This window comes from Xenopus laevis, chromosome 2S (assembly GCF_017654675.1).
Source record: "Xenopus laevis strain J_2021 chromosome 2S, Xenopus_laevis_v10.1, whole genome shotgun sequence".
NCBI classification, from domain to species: Eukaryota; Metazoa; Chordata; class Amphibia; order Anura; family Pipidae; genus Xenopus; species Xenopus laevis.
The window spans coordinates 160129467-160147986 of record NC_054374.1 but is presented as its reverse complement, the minus strand read 5'-3'; the positions used below and the strand labels follow the sequence as shown (position 1 = coordinate 160147986).

The 18520-nt window shown below is 40.6% G+C and overlaps 1 long non-coding RNA gene across 1 annotated transcript; it reads left to right on the top strand.

Moving 5' to 3' along the window:
* Window positions 1-2682: 2682 nt before the first annotated feature.
* On the top strand, window positions 2683-18247 carry LOC121400369. The gene is made up of 3 exons (XR_005965700.1): window positions 2683-3284; window positions 11363-11519; window positions 18200-18247. It is a non-coding gene; the product is annotated as an uncharacterized LOC121400369 (long non-coding RNA).
* Window positions 18248-18520: the final 273 nt, after the last annotated feature.

Here is an 18520-nt window from a genome sequence, read left to right as displayed (position 1 = left end):
TCACCACATCATAGTCCCACCCTACCCTAACCAGGGTTACCTAGCCATCGTTCTGTTGATGGGCTGTTGTGGGGGGAGGGAGAGGGTGATATCATCTCAACTTGCAGTACAGCAGTAAAGAGTGACTGAAATTTATCAGAACACAAGTCACATGACTGGCGGCACCTGGGAAACTGACAACATGTCTAGCCCCATGTCAGATTTCAAAATGAAATATAAAAAAATCTGTTTGCTCTTTTTAAAAACAGATTTCAGTGCAGAATTCTGCTGGAGCAGCACTATTAACTGATGCATTTTGACATGTTTTCCCATGACAGTATCCTTTTAATGGTTTATGATGCCTTCCATAATTACTGCATGTTTTCTGAGTTCAAGTGCCCCCTCTTACCCTTTCTAGTTGTTTTATGATTGGGTTTTATCGGCATTTTCTTGCGCCCGGAGCTTTTACACCTTGCCAGTCCTTAAGCCTGGAGCTTTTACACCATATCAGTTCCTACAACCGTTGGAAGCTGGGCCTGCAGTTCATTGGCCAATGATTTATGTTTCCTCCAAGCCTGCACCACCCTGTGGTGTGGCCCTTATACACGGGCGGTTTTACCTGCGATCCCCTGTCTTGCGCTTTCTTACGTTCAGCCGCAAAGGAGCGCAGGAGTAGACGCAGTCAGTTATTGTGAAGGGGACTGTACTCACACAGATGCATGTATGCGCTGAACGCAGGTGAAATGCTACGTCCCAACCTGCGTTTGTCGCTTACATGCGTCTGTGTGAGTACAGCCCCTTCACAATAATAGACTGCGTCTACTCCTGCGCTGCCCTGCGTCTGAATGGAAGAAAACGCAACGCAGGGGAGCGCAGGTAAAACCGCCCGTGTGTAAAAGCCCTTATAGAAATAAATCTGATTAACAAATATGATGTTCTTGGAATGAAATAATCCCACTGTACTGCTTCCCCCATGAAATATATCAGAGACATCTCCAGGTCTTATGCTGTGAATATGTGCAGCATGTTTGTTATCTGAAGTCAGACCCACCAGCTGATAAGTCATCTCTCACCAGGCCTATCTGAAATACTGCTGCTAGTTTCCAAACAAGGTGAAATAATGAATCAGGCTGTCGCCCAGGAATTCCCACAGCCATTATGGATAGGAATTCAGCCGGCACTTCAGTCTGTTAGTTGTTTGGTTTATATGGAGAGAAATACTCCAGTGCAATGGGGCATTAAAAACAGACAGTGTATGTCTATGTATTATATTTGGTTTACGGGAATATAACAATGCAAATGTCAAATTATATTCCTCAGACTTTGTCTAGTGTCTATAAATCAACTTGCAGCGTCACACTTCTCTAAGTTTCCATTGTTGTCAGGTTTTATGGCAAAAGCCCGACCTATTTTAGCTTTCATAGGGGTTTTTGTAGTTCTACGAGAAGCCCATAGGGGAAAACCATATAAAGTGTAACAATGTCACTGGGTGCCGGGCCAAACAAACATATATTATTATTATCTGTTATAATTGGTGACATGTTTATTCAGAGATTATGGGGGTTATTTATTAAAGGGATCCTGTCATGGGAAAAAATGTTTTTTTTCAAAACGCATCAGTTAATAGTACTACTCCAGCAGAATTCTGCACTGAAATCCATTTCTCAAAGGCGCAACAACAGATTTTTTTATAGTTAATTTTGAAATCTGACATGGGGCTAGACATTTTGTCGATTTCCCAGCTGCCCCTGGTCATGTGACTTGTGCCTGCACTTTAGGAGAGAAATGCTTTCTGGCAGGCTGCTGTTTTTCCTTCTCAATGTAACTGAATGTGTCTCAGTGGGACATGGATTTTTACTATTGAGTGCTGTGTTTAGATCTACCAGGCAGCTGTTATCTTGTGTTAGGGAGCTGCTATCTGGTTACCTTCCCATTGTTCTTTTGTTTGGCTGCTGGGGGGGAAGGGAGGGGGTGATATCACTCCAACTTGCAGTACAGCAGTAAAGAGTGATTGAAGTTTATCAGAGCACAAGTCACATGACTGGGGACTATGGGGTGCCATTTGTCCAGTGTACATTTTGTAGACAAAAAGTATATTCTGTCTGCAAAAATAACTTCAATATAGTTGAGGCACAAAATACATTTTACCAGGATACATATATAACTGTGGTCAGATATATTGGTAGAAAATGTACAAAAGCATTATGTTTAGTCAAAAATGAGAACAAAATCTGATTTCTGTACAAATAGGATATCAAAGTATTGTAAACAAGCATTTTGTCTTTCACACTGTATTTTGTTTCTCAAATGTATAAAATCCATGTAACAAAACCAGTGATGTGTAAGGGCTAGTCCACACGGGGAGATAGCCACGCGTTTGCGGTCGCGGCGACAAAGCGCCGCGCCAGTCGCCGCGACCGGCGCAGGCGACAGGTTTGTATGGGCGCCTATGTAAAAACGCCTGTGCTAACCACACGAGGCGATGCGCTTTTCAACAGTCGCCTGAAAAAGCCTGGCGAGGCATTTTCAGGCGACTGTTGAAAAGCGCATCGCCTCGTGTGGTTAGCACAGGCGTTTTTACATAGGCGCCCATACAAAACTGTCGCCTGCGCCGGTCGCGGCGACTGGCGCGGCGCTTTGTCGCCGCGACCGCAAACGCGTGGCTATCTCCCCGTGTGGAATAGCCCTAAAGGTACCTACAAGATGAATTATGTAAAAAAAACTAGAACAAAATATATAATGTTGTAAGCGGCTATCATATGTGAATCCACACAATTGATATCTCACTATAATTTACCAGTTTGAAGTGACAAAATAGATGCTTATTACAGAAAGGAATATACCCTATCACAGAATCCATAATATCAACAAAATTAACACCAAGTTCAACAAAACCAATATCAACACAATAGTTAAGTTAGACAAAACAGATAAAACAGACAAAACAGATATTTTCAGATTCAGATTATCTATTCTGTGAAACATTTCTGTCAGTCAAATTAGTGAACCAATGAGATGCAAGCATACTTCTTAACCAATAACAAGCACTCTTTAACTGAAGTCCATTTATCTATTAATTCACATTTCAAATAGCAACAGTTATTTGGCCAATAATATTAGGTTTCACTTTTTTTTCTGATCCTGCAGCTTCTTGCCATGTTTCCCCTCCCCTGAGGCTGCCATTTTTCTAGCACATGCTCTCCAGAATGGATCCTAGGGGTATTAATGTGAAGCTATTAGCTGACAGCATTTTGAACCTTTCAAAAATAGTTGAGAATTTGTCCTCTGCAAGCTCCAACACTGGGGTAAGTCTGACAGTGATTTTATTCATCTCTCTAGTGGTATATACCAACATATGGGTATCTTGCTGTAAGGTGTACATCTTAAAATTTGCACAACTTGCTTGTCAGACTTATTTAGCTTCTATTTTTTTTTACTTCAATTAATAATAAGCATACAATCCATAATTGACTGGCCAGTCTGCTTAAAAAGGATAAAAACACGCTATTTTTTTACCTCTTAATGCAGGGGTCCCTAACCTTTTTTGGACCGGGGACCGGAGTTTTTTGTCTTTTGCAAGGACCGGGGGGGGGAGCGGGGATGGGACTGGCAGGGGTCGGCAGCAAGCTTGTACGCGCCGGTGTCCAATTTTGGCATGCCGACGTCCAATTTGGGGCGTGCCTCGTTTTTGCGCACTGGTCTGTGCGGCTTCTGGGCCACGGCCCGGTGCTTGGGGACCCCTGTCTTAATTCATAAAAAAAAAATCTATCAATACACAAGATCAAAATAAATTACAGTTCATTGTATAGTATAGTATATAACAATACTATATCTCTAGCATCTAATACATCTATCATCTCCCTCTATCTGTCTCTCACTCTCTTCTATCTATCATTTAATATAGCAATTCTCTCTCTTTCTCTCATCTATTATCTATCATCTATCATCTAATATAGCAATCCTCTCTCACTCATCTATTATCTATCATCTATTTTTCATCTAATATAGCAACCTCATAGTGAAACATGCTTTACTTGTCCTTTAAAGGGGTTGTTCACCTATAAATCAAGTTTTACATTAAGTAGAGAGTCATATTCTGAGACAATTTGCAATTGGTTTTCATTTTTTATTATTTGTAGTTTTTTTTATTTTTAGTTATTTAGTGCTTTATTCAACAACTCTCCAGTTTGCAATTTCAGCAATATGGTTGCTAGGGTACAAATTACCATAGCAACCATGCATTAATTTGAATTAGAGACAGGAATATGAATAAGTGAGGGCCAAAATACATGAGTAATAAAAAGTAGCAATAACAAGTTTGTAGCCTTACAGGACATTTCTGTTTTAGGTAGGGTCGGTGACCCCTGTTTGAAGCTGTAAGCAGCAGAAGGCAAATAATTTAAAAACCATAAAAAATAAACAATGAAGAGCAACTGTTGCCTTAGAATAAGCCATTCTATAACATACTAAAATTTCAATTAAAGGTGAACTTCCCCTTTAGCTCAAACAATGCACTTGCAGTCATCGAGGTTGTGAGAGTTTAAGTTTTTTTAAGCTGTTAATGTTTGTTACATCTTTAGTGTTTTTGCTTTGCCATCATCTATCTATTTATTATTATCTATTCCCCCCTACTTCATTATATATCTGTAAGGAAATCTGTTTTACCTGGGATTGGGGGTGCTGTAAGTCGGCCGCGGGGACGCCCGCCACGCCGGCCGCGGGGACGCCCGCCTCGTGGTTCCACCATCTTGCCTCCTTAGGACGCGCGCGCCCGCGTCTCGTTTCCTTTATTTTGACGCGGACGCGCGCGCGTCGATCCTGACGCGTGTGCGTCGATTTTGGCGCGAAAACCTTGGCGTCCAAACAGGGTATAAATAGGCCACTTCCACTCCCAGCAAACTGCCCGTGATAGAACTTGTTTCTGGTGCTCTGTTCTGAAGCCTTGTGCTATTTTGCCTGTTTGAATCTGATTATCCGTGTTTGACCCAGCCTGTACCTTGACCATCCTGAATTCTGTATCCTGACCTGTGCCTGATATCCGACTACTCTTCTGCTTGTACCCTTCCTGCTTGATACCCAGTTTTGACCCTTGCCTGCCTGACGACCCTTGCTTTCTGCCTGCCACGACCCAGCCTGTCTGACGATCCTTCTGCCTTATCCTTGTCTGTTACCGTGATCCTCGGTCCCAAAGACTCTAGCTACCAGCCGTGCCCCATTGCCTGCCAGAACACTTGCTTGAACCTCTCGTAAGACCAGGTGGCACCCGATTAGGCTGAGGGCTCCTCCCGAAGCTCAAAGGTGGTCACACCACTGGTGAAGCTTAGCTCAGAACCAGGATTCGAGCACTTGTTCTGGTGTTGGGTGCCGGCCGTGACATTATCACGGGCCATGGAGGACGACGATCACACCGAAGCTGCTGCCGCTGCTCCACTTCCATCTTCTTCCGAGCTGTTGCTAACTACGCTGCTGGAACGCATGGAGGAGCAGGAGCAAAAGCAGAACTATCTACTCCAGGGGTTTCATAACCTAACACGCCAGCTGGAACCCTCGCAGCAGCCAGCCAGTTCTGTTCCTACTCCTTCAGTGGGTTCCCTGCCTGATAGGGGTGCTGTATTCAGACCTCAGGAACCCAAGATTGCATTTCCGGCCAAGTTTGGTGGGGACAGAACCCAGTTTTTTGTTTTTCAAGAAGCCTGTAAGCTGTACCTCAGCTTTTTCCCCCACTCATTTCCCTCTGACGAGGAAAAGGTCAGGTTCGTAATGACCCTATTAGTGGGTGACCCCCAAGTCTGGGCACTTAGATTGCCAGCCACCGACCCTGCCCGTTTCTCTTTAGATATTTTCTTCCGCTCTATGGCCATTCTTTACGATGACCCGGATCGCGCCTCTTCGGCCGATTCCGCTATTCGCAAACTACGCCAGGGTAAACGGGAGGTGGAAATTTACTGCACAGAGTTTCGTAGGTGGGCGGTGGAGACTGGCTGGAACGATGCAGCTCTAAGGAGCCAGTTTCGCATCGGTCTAGCCAAATCTGTCAAAGACAGCCTGGTCAATTACCCCCTATCTACCAGTCTGGATGACCTTATGTCTCTGGTTATCCAGGTAGATAGGAGACAGAGGGAAAATCGGGAGGAACAGGGTACTTCTTCTTTGTATAAGCATAATTTTAGTGCTAAGTTGTCAAACCCCTCTGTGTCTCAACCTCAGGAGGAGCCTATGCAGCTGGGCATCTTTCACCTCTCTCCTGAGGAAAAGGCACGGAGGCGGTCTCTTGGGTTGTGTTTGTATTGTGGGGAGAAGGGTCACTTCCTCAATCAATGTTCCAAGAGGCCGGGAAACGCTCTAGCCTAAATGGAGAAGGGGAGCTCCATTTGGGTGCAGGCGTTTCCTCTCCCCAATCTGCCTCCAAGGTCCTATTATCTGTTAAATTAACCTGGCCTACGGGCACTGTTAAATTGTCAGCCTTCATTGATTCTGGGGCGGAGGGTAATTTCTTGGACGCAGCATTCGCTGCTAAAAATAAAATTCCTTTGGTTGCCCTCAATCCTCCTTTGAGAATTCTGGCTGTCGATAAAAGACCCTTGGGATCAGGGGTGGTTTCCCAAAAGACCACAAATCTTTCCATGTGTGCAAATGATCTACACTGTGAGGAGATAGCTCTATACCTCATTGAGGGAGCTTCCTCTCCTCTTATTCTTGGTTTACCATGGCTCCAGAGGCATAACCCTCTGATAGACTGGGTTTCTAAGGGGGTGACTCAATGGGGTACAGGATGTAGTGGGGTTTGTTTTCCCTCTGTAGTAGCCACTACTTCTTTTGAGGGGTTACCCACAGCATATTCTGTTTTTTCTGATGTTTTCTCCAAAAAAGCAGCTGAGACCTTACCTCCGCATCGGCAGTATGACTGTCCTATTGATTTAGTTCCTGGGTCAATTCCTCCACGTGGTAGAACCTACCCTCTTTCATTGCCCGAAGCCCAGGCAATGAAAGAGTATATACAAGAAAATCTTGACAGGGGCTTCATTAGGCCCTCCTGTTCCCCTGCGGGGGCAGGGTTCTTTTTTGTGGGTAAGAAAGACGGTGGTTTACGCCCCTGTATTGATTACAGGGGGCTTAACAAAATCACTGTAAAAAATCGCTACCCCTTACCATTAATCTCCGAACTATTTGACCAGGTCAAGGATGCTAAGATCTTCTCCAAGCTTGACTTGAGGGGTGCCTATAACCTCATTCGGATCAGGGAGGGGGATGAGTGGAAAACGGCTTTTAATACTAGGGATGGCCACTACGAGTACCTTGTTATGCCGTTTGGTCTATGTAACGCCCCAGCAGTGTTTCAGGAGTTTGTCAATGACATCTTTCGGGACCTGCTGGGGATATACGTAGTGGTCTACCTAGATGACATCCTCATCTTCTCTGCCAATCTGTCTGATCATCGTCTTCATGTTTGTGAGGTATTGCGTAGGCTTAGAGCTAATAACCTGTATGCAAAATTGGAAAAATGTATTTTTGAGGTTGCTTCCGTACAGTTCTTGGGATTTAATATTTCTTCCAAGGGTCTCGAAATGGATCCAGACAAAGTAAGAGCTGTCCTGGAGTGGACCCAACCATATTCTTTACGTGCAACCCAAAGGTTCCTAGGTTTTGCCAACTATTATAGGCAATTCATTAAAAATTTTTCTCTTATTGTGGCTCCTATCACAAATCTTACTAAAAAAGGTGCTGACCCCAGTATGTGGCCTCCGGAAGCTATCCAAGCTTTCGAGTTCCTCAAAAGGGAGTTTAGTTCTGCCCCAATCCTCCGCCATCCCGATACAACACTACCTTTTATAGTTGAGGTAGATGCTTCTGAGGTGGGAGCAGGGGCAATTCTCTCTCAAAGGCACCCGACTACTAATAGGTTACATCCCTGTGCATTTTTCTCTAGAAAATTTCTTCCTGCAGAGGCAAATTATGACATAGGGAATAGAGAACTATTAGCTGTCAAGTGGGCCTTTGAAGAATGGCGGCATCTATTAGAAGGGGCTAAACACCAGGTTACGGTCTACACTGACCATAAAAATCTGTTGTATATTGAGTCAGCAAAGCGTCTAAATCCCAGACAGGCAAGGTGGGCTTTGTTCTTTTCTAGGTTTAACTTTACCTTGACGTTTAGGCCTGGTACAAAGAACGTCAAGGCAGATGCTCTTTCCAGAAGCTTTGACTCAATATATTCTGAAACTGATGACTGTAGTACAATTATTCCGGGTGAAGTCATTGTGGCTACTTTGGAATCTGACCTCTCTTCTTTGTTATCCCCTGTTCAGACAGACGCTCCCTCTAACACTCCTGTTGGGAGATTTTTTGTTCCTGAAGATCTTAGAGAACAGGTTCTAAGAGAGGTTCATGATTCCAAGATGGCAGGACATCCTGGTGTAAGTAAAACTATTTCATTACTTACTCGAAGTGCTTGGTGGCCGACCTGTAAACAAGATGTTAAATCTTTTGTGGATTCTTGTCCTGTCTGCCAACGCTCCAAGTCTTCTAGAAATTTGTCCCAAGGGTTACTGATTCCCCTCCCTATTCCTGAAAGACCATGGACCCATCTTTCTATGGATTTTATTGTGGAGTTGCCTGTGTCCCAGGGGAAAACAGTAATTTGGGTGGTGGTGGATAGATTCAGTAAGATGGGTCATTTTATTGCTCTTCCCCACCTCCCATCTGCCAAAACTTTGTCCGAACTTTTTATTCAACATATATTTAAGTTGCATGGGTTTCCCAGTAATATTGTTTCAGACAGAGGTGTTCAATTTATCTCTAAGTTCTGGCGCGCATTTTGCTCGTTAGTGGGGATCGATCTTTCTTTTTCAACCGCCTATCACCCACAAACCAATGGGCAAACCGAAAGAGTGAACCAGTCTTTAGAGCAATTTTTAAGATGTTTTGTGTCCGAAAATCAATCTTCCTGGGCAGAAACTGTTACCCTGGGCAGAATTTGCCTACAATAACGCTACCCACTCCTCCACTGGGGAGTCTCCATTTTTTGTTGTTAATGGGTTACACCCAAAAGCCTTTTCCTTCTCTAATTCTGGTTCTTCTGTCCCTTCCGCTAATTCCTCTGTCGAACAATTTTCCTTGATTTGGTCCCAGGTACATGATTCCTTGTCTACTGCTACTTCTGCTCAGAAAAGGGCTGCTGATAAAGACGTAGAGAAGCACCCCCAGTATAAAGTGGGAGACTTGGTGTGGGCTCTCTACCAAAACATCAAGCTAAAGGTTCCTTCCCTTAAGCTGGGTCCCCGTTTCATTGGTCCTTACCCCATCACTACTGTTATCAACCCTTCGTCTGTTCGCCTTAAATTGCCTATTAATTTCAAGATTTCTGATTCTTTTCATGTTTCTTTACTTAACCTGCCGCTAATACTCGCCTTACTTCTGTTCCCCCTCCAGTGCAAGTTGACGGTCAGCCTGAATTTGAGATCCAGGAGTTCCTTGGATTCCCGAATGGTACGTAACAAACTCCAGTACCTCACTAGGTTGGAAAGGATTCGGTCCTGAGGAGAACTCCTGGGTCTCAGTTGATGACATCAGGCTGATCGTCTTAGGAAGCAGTTCCATTTAAAGTTTCCTGGAAGCCTGGGGTCCGGTGTCCCCCCCCCTAGAGAGGGGGGTAATGTAAGGAAATCTGTTTTACCTGGGATTGGGGGTGCTGTAAGTCGGCCGCGGGACGCCCGCCACGCCGGCCGCGGGGACGCCCGCCTCGTGGTTCCACCATCTTGCCTCCTTAGGACGCGCGCGCCCGCGTCTCGTTTCCTTTATTTTGACGCGGACGCGCGCGCGTCGATCCTGACGCGTGTGCGTCGATTTTGGCGCGAAAACCTTGGCGTCCAAACAGGGTATAAATAGGCCACTTCCACTCCCAGCAAACTGCCCGTGATAGAACTTGTTTCTGGTGCTCTGTTCTGAAGCCTTGTGCTATTTTGCCTGTTTGAATCTGATTATCCGTGTTTGACCCAGCCTGTACCTTGACCATCCTGAATTCTGTATCCTGACCTGTGCCTGATATCCGACTACTCTTCTGCTTGTACCCTTCCTGCTTGATACCCAGTTTTGACCCTTGCCTGCCTGACGACCCTTGCTTTCTGCCTGCCACGACCCAGCCTGTCTGACGATCCTTCTGCCTTATCCTTGTCTGTTACCGTGATCCTCGGTCCCAAAGACTCTAGCTACCAGCCGTGCCCCATTGCCTGCCAGAACACTTGCTTGAACCTCTCGTAAGACCAGGTGGCACCCGATTAGGCTGAGGGCTCCTCCCGAAGCTCAAAGGTGGTCACACCACTGGTGAAGCTTAGCTCAGAACCAGGATTCGAGCACTTGTTCTGGTGTTGGGTGCCGGCCGTGACAATATCTGTGTATTTCTTTGTCTGGTGCAGTTTCTTCAGGAGCAATGGCCTGTAGAAAAACAGCAGAATGTTTTTTACTGAGGTAGCTTTTTTTTGCCACCACTGTGAAAGCTTGTTTAGAGCTCCTTATTCTGTTGATGTTTGTCACAGCTTCAGTATTTGTGATTTTTGCTTTCTACTTGTCTACTTTAACCTGTAGAACATTTATGTCTGTGTTTTTTTGCTTTGTTTTTTCCTTGTCTATATCTTGTCTATATGTTTATCTCTGTCTATGTATCTCTATTTTCTCTCTATTTCTCTATGTATTAACTATATCTTCTCTCTATCAAATGGTGCAGTTTTTTTTCCCCAAGATCATCAGCTATCTATCATTTATAATCTCTCTCTCTCACTTGCTCTCTCTCTCTATATATGTCTTTCATCTGGAGAGTTTATTTTTTGAAATCTTTTGAAATCTTTTTGAAATCTTTTTGAAATCTTTTAATTGAGATAGTTTCTAGCTGCATTAAGCTGCATCCTAACTCTAAGAAAACAATGCCGTTCCAGTCATAGAAGTTAATTTTTATCAGAGAATAGAAATCTATGTGATTTTTGCTTTGCCATGCAGGAGAAATAGAGAATTAGTTCTAAAAAGTCAAATCCATGTGTCTGTGTCTTTGAAAGTTATAAAATCCATAAAACAGAACTAGTGAAGTGTAAAGGCACTTTACAGAATGAATGATGTTAAAAATAATGTCTCTGATTTACCAGTTTAACATTACAAAATAGTTAAGTTAGACAAAACAGATAAAACAGACAAAACAGATATTTTTTAGATCCAGATAACTATTTTGTGAATTTCTGTCAGTCAAATTAGTGAACCAATGAGATGCAAGCATACTTCTTAACCAATAACAAGCACTCTTTAACTGAAGTCCATTTATCTATTCGTTCACCTTTCAAATAGCAACAGTTATTTGGCCAATAATATTAGGTTTCACTTTTTTTTTCTGATCCTGCAGCTTCTTGCCATGTTTCCCCTCCCCTGAGGCTGCCATTTTCTAGCACATGCTCTCCAGAATGGATCCTAGGGGTATTAATGTGAAGCTATTAGCGGACAGCATTTTGAACCTTTCAAAAATAGTTGAGAATTTGTCCTCTACAAGCTCCAACACTGGGGTAAGTCTGACAGTGATTTTATTCATCTCTCTAGTGCTATAAGGTGTACAGCTTAAACTTTGCACAACTTGCTTTTTCAGACTTGTTTAGCTTGTGTTTTATAATTTGGAAATATTACTGTCATCATTACATTTGCATATTCCAGCTTTTATTTGAGTTATTGTTCAATAGCAGATGCAGAATTTAAATTTGTTTTTTGATTCTTGTCTCCCCATTTAACCTTAACTCAAACAGTACAATTCCAATTCTTATTTTATATTAGCTCTAAAAGCACTGCAGATTCTTTTATAGGCGGGTTGTTAATGCTTGAGCTTAAGTTTGTGTGATTATTCTCTGCATCTCTCTCTCTCTCTATATATATATTCCCAAATCCAAGGTGCACACCGTTTAGGCTTTTGCCCGGGTGCCATGATCTTTTAGACTCAACATTTCGATCCCCCACAGGGATCCCTATATATATATATATATATAAAATCTTTGGCTGGCTGGCTGTCTGCTCTGTAAGGCTACAAATATACTGATATTGCTACTTTATATTCCTGATCTTTCTATTCAGCTTCTTTCCTATTCATATTACAGTCTATTATTCAAACTAGTGCATAGTTGCTAGGGGAATTTGCACCCTAGAAACCAAATTGCTTAAAATGCAAATTGCAGAGCTGCTGAATAAAAAGTTAAATAACGCAAAAAACACAAATAATAAAAAATAAAAACCAATTACAAATTGTCTCAGAATAACACTCTACATCATACTAAAATGTATCTCAAAGGTGAAGAAGCACCCTTTAATGCTTAAGTCTGTGTGATTTTTCTATTAGTTTCTGCATCTATCATCTATCTGTCTATCTATCATCTATATATCTATCCAGTGGAGAATTTATTTTCAAGATATTTTAATGAGCTTATCAAACATTGCAGTTTCAGTTTTAGTAAATTATTGTTAGAACTCCAGTCTGTGATTTTTCATTGGCATATACGTACAATAGAGATTGATTGAAAGTCACTGCTAGCTTTTGCCTATCACTTTGCCCATCTATTTTCTGTCTCTCTGTTTCTTGTCAGTCCTTGTTTTTTCTTTTTATCTTTTTAACTAGCTACCAAGTTTTAATTGAGCTTTTTTCTTGTCTCTTCATTTAAACAGCATTTTTAGCTTAATGGAAAACAATTGCAAAAATGAAAACTGTATATGTGCTTTATCTTATTGAAATTAGAAACCTTATACATATAATCAATTAAAATTATGTTTGTGAAATGAAGTTATTCTTATTGTCCTCCTGGTCATTCTCTCTTGCGAAATCAGATAGATTTTGATTTTACAGTCAGGTCTAATAATGTGTGTGTGTGTGTGTGTGGTGTGTGTGTGTGTATGTGTGTTGTGTGTGTGTGTGTGTGTGTGTGTGTGTGTGGTGTGTGTGTGTGGGTGGGTGTGTGGGGTGTGTGTGTGGGTGGGTGGCTTGGTTTTATGCCGTTTGCCTAGAAGATGAATTGATCTCACTCTTTCAAAATAACTAGATCTCTCTATAGGATTTATACTGGAGTGTGGTATTGTGCTAGTTTTTGTTGTGCTGGTGTTGGTTATGTTATTTACCTATAATTACAGTTTCTAGGCAAAATTAAAACAATTATAAGATGTATTAGAACTGTTAATTAAAATCTGTCCCAAACGCCTGCATGAAGAGAGATTGCTAAATGGGGCATACTGAAAAGTTACTTTAATATTTCAGAAACAGTACATCATTTAGATTTTTTTTACTTCCATGATATGAAGCTTATAAAAAAGATTATTTGCACAAAGTTCCTTTTAACCCAGACATTTATAACTATACACATTTTTGCAGGATTTAAAGTCATATTTATCAAACAATCATTACAATATTTATCAAGTGGTGGTCTATTGAAATGTTTGGTTAATTTTCATCTACTAAATTTCATCAGCTAAATTTTACTTCTTTATACCCAATGCCTAATCAGTCAAAAGAGGAAAAAAGGTTTTAAAGGAGTAAAACTTGCTGTATATGAGACCCACAACCTGACCTGATTAAAGTCTGTAAGGCTACTGCACACACTTTAAGAGAGATAGTGCCCTGGTACTAACAGTAATATTATATAGAATTTGTGAAAAATGCTGTTGCACTCTAGGGACTTTTGCAGTAAAAAAAAACTTTATTAGAATCGACGTTTCGACCCTCAATGGGGTCTTATAAAGACCCCATTGAGGGTCGAAACGTTGATTCTAATAATAGAGTGCAACAGCATTTTGCACAAATTTTATATATATATATATTATATATATATATATATATATATATACATACACACACAAATGAGCATTCACAACTTTTGCAGTAAAATTTCAAGTTTTTTCTCTTGTGTGCTGATTCCAAAGCAACCTTTATTCATAATGTATTACACTCTAACTACAACTACAGTTATTTAAGGCGTAATTATAGCAGATGCATTTTAGATTTAACCAATAGGTATTGTGAACCGTTAGCGTACATGTTAAAGGGGTGGTTCAACTTTAAGTTAACTTTTAGTATGTCATAAAATGGCCAATTCTAAGCAACTTTTAATTTGGTTTTGATTATTTATTTTTTATAGTTATTTGCCTTTTTATTCTGACTCTTTGCAGCTTTAAAATTGGCACGCTGACCCCTTTTAAAAGCAAATGCTCTGTAAGGCTATACATTAATTGTTATTGCTACATTGTATTACTCATATTTCTATTCAGGCCCTCTCCTATTCGTATTCCAGTCTCTTATTCAAATCAGTACATGGTTGCTAGGGTAATTTGGACCCTAGCAACCAGTTTGCTGAAACTGCAAACTGGAGATCTACTGACAACTAAATAAAGTCAAAAACCACAAATAATAAAAAATGAAAACCAATTGCAAAATTGTCTAAAAATTGTCTCAGAATATCACTCTCTACATCATTACTAAAAAGTTATATCAAAGGTGAAAAACCCTTTAATACTTAGTACTATTCTACTGAAAGGCTGCTGTCCCCTTTCTGACCCTGAGAAATGGAGTGAATGTGAAATAGAAACATTTTCAAGTGGGGGAGGGGTAGTAATGTGCATGTGCCTAGAACCTGATCACTCACCATTAGGTGCTCATTGTGCCAGATTACTGTGCCAGCAATATCTTGACTGGTATATACCTTGTCTATATCTTATTTCTCAGCCATGTGTCCTCACTCATAGCAGATTAGTAGTTTAGTTTACTATCTTGGATCACAAACAGCATTTATCCTTCAATAAATGGTTCATGCTCTATTCAGACACACTGTGCAGATGAAAGAGGCAAGATGCATTTTAGGTTTAACCTACAGTTAACCTTGAAAGTTATTTTACACAGTATTCTGTGTAAACGGTTAATAAAGTGACTCGTAGAATAATTGTTGTCCCCTTTCTGACCCTTAGCATTGAAAGGGAAAATGAAACACGAAATTGTTACATTCAGTAGGGAGAGTAGCATCAATGTGTATGCTCCTAGAACTAACTCTGTTCATTTTGGTCCTTGTTGTACTAGATTGCTGTGCCAGCAGTATCTCACTGATATGGGGCACCTTGAATATACCATATTCTTTAGTCATGTGTCAAGACTCTGACAGCAGATTAGTAGGTTAGGTACGCTATGTGAAGACCACAATTAGACAGATGCCACAGACAGCTGATTCTCAGTCTGCAGGAAACCTGCTGAAAACAAGAATCAGACCTAAACTCGTGCCAGATTCCTTCCATGCCCACAGCCTTAACCACTGGGTTAATGTGGGTGCAGGCACAGGTGGGAGATTTTGGTGCCGGAATGCATAGATGGAATTTGATTTTTTTGTTTGGAGAGGCTAAAGTTGGCCGTATACAAGGCAATATATTAAATTTAAGATTTTGCACCAGTATGATAACCTGTAACTATATCTACAATTCCCACCAACTTCAGTACAAAGTTCAGTCCAGAAGTGTATTTTTCAGGAATACTCTGTTCAATTTCCAACACTGAATTACTGTATTCTTGCCAGAAAATATGTTTAGGTGCTTTATTGCTCACTGACATACTAACACAGTAATTTTAGGTTGAAATAAATTACATTTACCCAGTCACAGTGTTCAACCTGTTTGAAACCAGTCCTTGCTATTTCATCCAAGAATATTCGGGTGAAACAAGAGCCAGTGGACACTTATTAATATCAGTGATAGAGTAATGCATACCCCAGGCACAGTTGGGTACTGATACAGTCACTTTCATTACAATGGCCACCCCTGAACATGGTAATATCAATCCATGCACGTTTCATGGTGATTTAGCCCCGACTCCGAAAATCTATAGAATAAATTCAATGCTCATTCTATGTTTATCTATAATAAGCGTAACACACTACATAAAAGAGAAAAAATCATACAAATTTAATGTATAATACCCAGAACACAAATAAACAGATAATAATAAATATATAGCGGGTAATACTTAAGAACCCAAAGTTTAATCCACAAAGTGATACATCTGGTTGTACAGCAAGGCAAAGGGTTAATGCCTGTTAGAAGAGATGCCTGCAAATTTATCAGCACTGAGGGACTATCTAACGAGTATTTGTTTGCTTAAGACAAATTCTTTACTGCGAGTTCTATAATAGGGAACTAAAGGGGAAGCGAAACACCTAGTCGGCACACACCCACCAGCCCCCTCACTCGTTTGGTTTGCCCACACCTCCCTCCTCCCCCCTGCCTAACCCATCCCTCGGGCTGCGGCAAAATGCCCTAACTTGTTACTTACCCTTACCTGCCGCAGAAGGGTAAGTAACCAAGTTAGGGGCATTTGCCCAGCGGGACGGGTAGGCCAGGGGGGAGGAGGGAGGGTGGGCAACAAATGGGAGGGGGGTGGGGGGTTTGCGCCGACTAGGTTTCCTTCCCTTTAAAGTTTGGGTGGAAGGTGATGCTAATTACTCCAGTGTCAGCTGCAGAAAAACTTCATAGACAGGAATTCCTGCACTTTCCGCTCCCTAAAATCGATCTCCCTTGATGCTGCTGGTTCAAGCCCTGGTACTGCCATGCAGGCATTTGATTGGCTGCCAGAATGGGTCAACATTAACCTCTAGCCAATCCAATTCCAGTCATACCAGGACTCTGAGGGCAAAACATGAAGCATCTAAACTTATCAAAAATTATAGCTAAATACAGAGGTGAGAGGACATACACCACCCTTGCTCCCCCACATGCAGGGTTCGCACTATAAATTCAGTAAGGGTTAGGGAGTAGGGCATTTATTGCTTTTTTTTCCTCCTTTTTTTTTTTTTTTTAAAGGTGTCAAAATTACAAACTCTTGCATTTTGGGTGCTGAAATTCAACGCACATACATCCAGTCAGCTGATGAAGTGGTTCAAGGGTGCAAAAGGGCAATAGAGAGGTCTATAGAGATAATAGCACTGCATTCTAATATTATTTGCTTGCTTTGTTTTTCTTCTTGCTGTGATGCGTTTTTAAGTCTCAAATGGGTTGTTCAGCGTGATATTCTGAGACACTTTGCAATTGCGATTTTCTTTTTTGTTTTAAATCTTTATTTTTTGTCAAGCAGAAAAGACATTACAGCAATTGTACATTTTATCAAAAACATAGCATATAAGCCTAACATTGCTAAACATGTTACGTATGATTGCTATTTTTAATATCATCTCTTGCATAATTAATAGAAAATCACAGATATAGGCTAAGCAATGTATCTTTTTCAGAAACCAGACAGATCTTTGGTACACTGTCAGTAATATGCAGCAATTGGATTTCATTTTTATTATTTGTTATTTAGCTTTTTATTCAGCACTCTTTGGTTTGCAATTTAAGCAAAATATTGGGTATTATAGTTTTACATTAACCTTGGTAGCAGGCAAATTGTTAAACAAAACTACATTGCCCAACATGCAGTGGGAGAGGGAGGCAGGAACATTAAGGAGAATTCAACTGTGGGAAAAAAGTTTTTTTCCCCACAGGTTGAATTCTCCTTTAAATCCATATCTTGCCTAGTTTTTACTTAAAGGGGTGGTTCACCTTTCAGGTAACTTTTAGTATGTCATCAGAGTGGCAACTCTAAGCAACTTTTCAATTGGTCTTCATTATTTTTTTTTTATAGTTTTATAGTTATTTGCCTTCTTTTTCTGACTCTTTCAGCTTTCAAATGGGCATTGATGACCCTACTAACAAATGCCTCTGTAAGGCTACATGTATTGTTATAGCTATTTTTATTATTCCTCTTTCTACTCAGGCCTCTCCTATTTAATATTCCAGTCTCTTGCTTAAATCATTGCATGGTTGCTAGGGTAATTTGGACCGTAGTTACCAGACTGCTTAAATTGCAAACTGAAGAGCTGCTGAATAAAACTCAAAAACCACAAATACATAAACTCAAAAACCACAATAATAAAAAAAGAAATCAATTGCAAATTACTTCCAGAATATCACTCTCCACATTATTCTAAAAGTTATCTCAAAGTTGAACAACCCTTTAAACATATATATATATATATATATATATATATAATAATATATATATATATATATATATAGTATTATATATATATCCTATTGTACAGTGAATTAAACTTTTAATTGATTAATGTTTGGGTCCACATAGGACGCCTTGTACATGAACTGTGGGTCCTTTTGCTATATAATATTATACTTTTTTTTTCAGCCTCTAGGGTCACATCATTCAACAAAACAAGGACACATCAATTCTGCCTCACTGGAAAAGGTATGTTTACGTTACAATATGTGAACACAAACATTAATTTGTATTTCCCATAGGGAAAAAAAATATAATATATATATATATATACTATAACCTATATAAACTACTAATATACTATCTATATTATATCAATACTACATATATATATTATTATATAAAAGGGATTTATACTTACGATAAATTATTTTCTAGTAGGCTCGAACTGTCAGTACAGACATATGGGTTATGTCCAGGTTCACCTCTGGAGGCAGAAACCGAAGAATT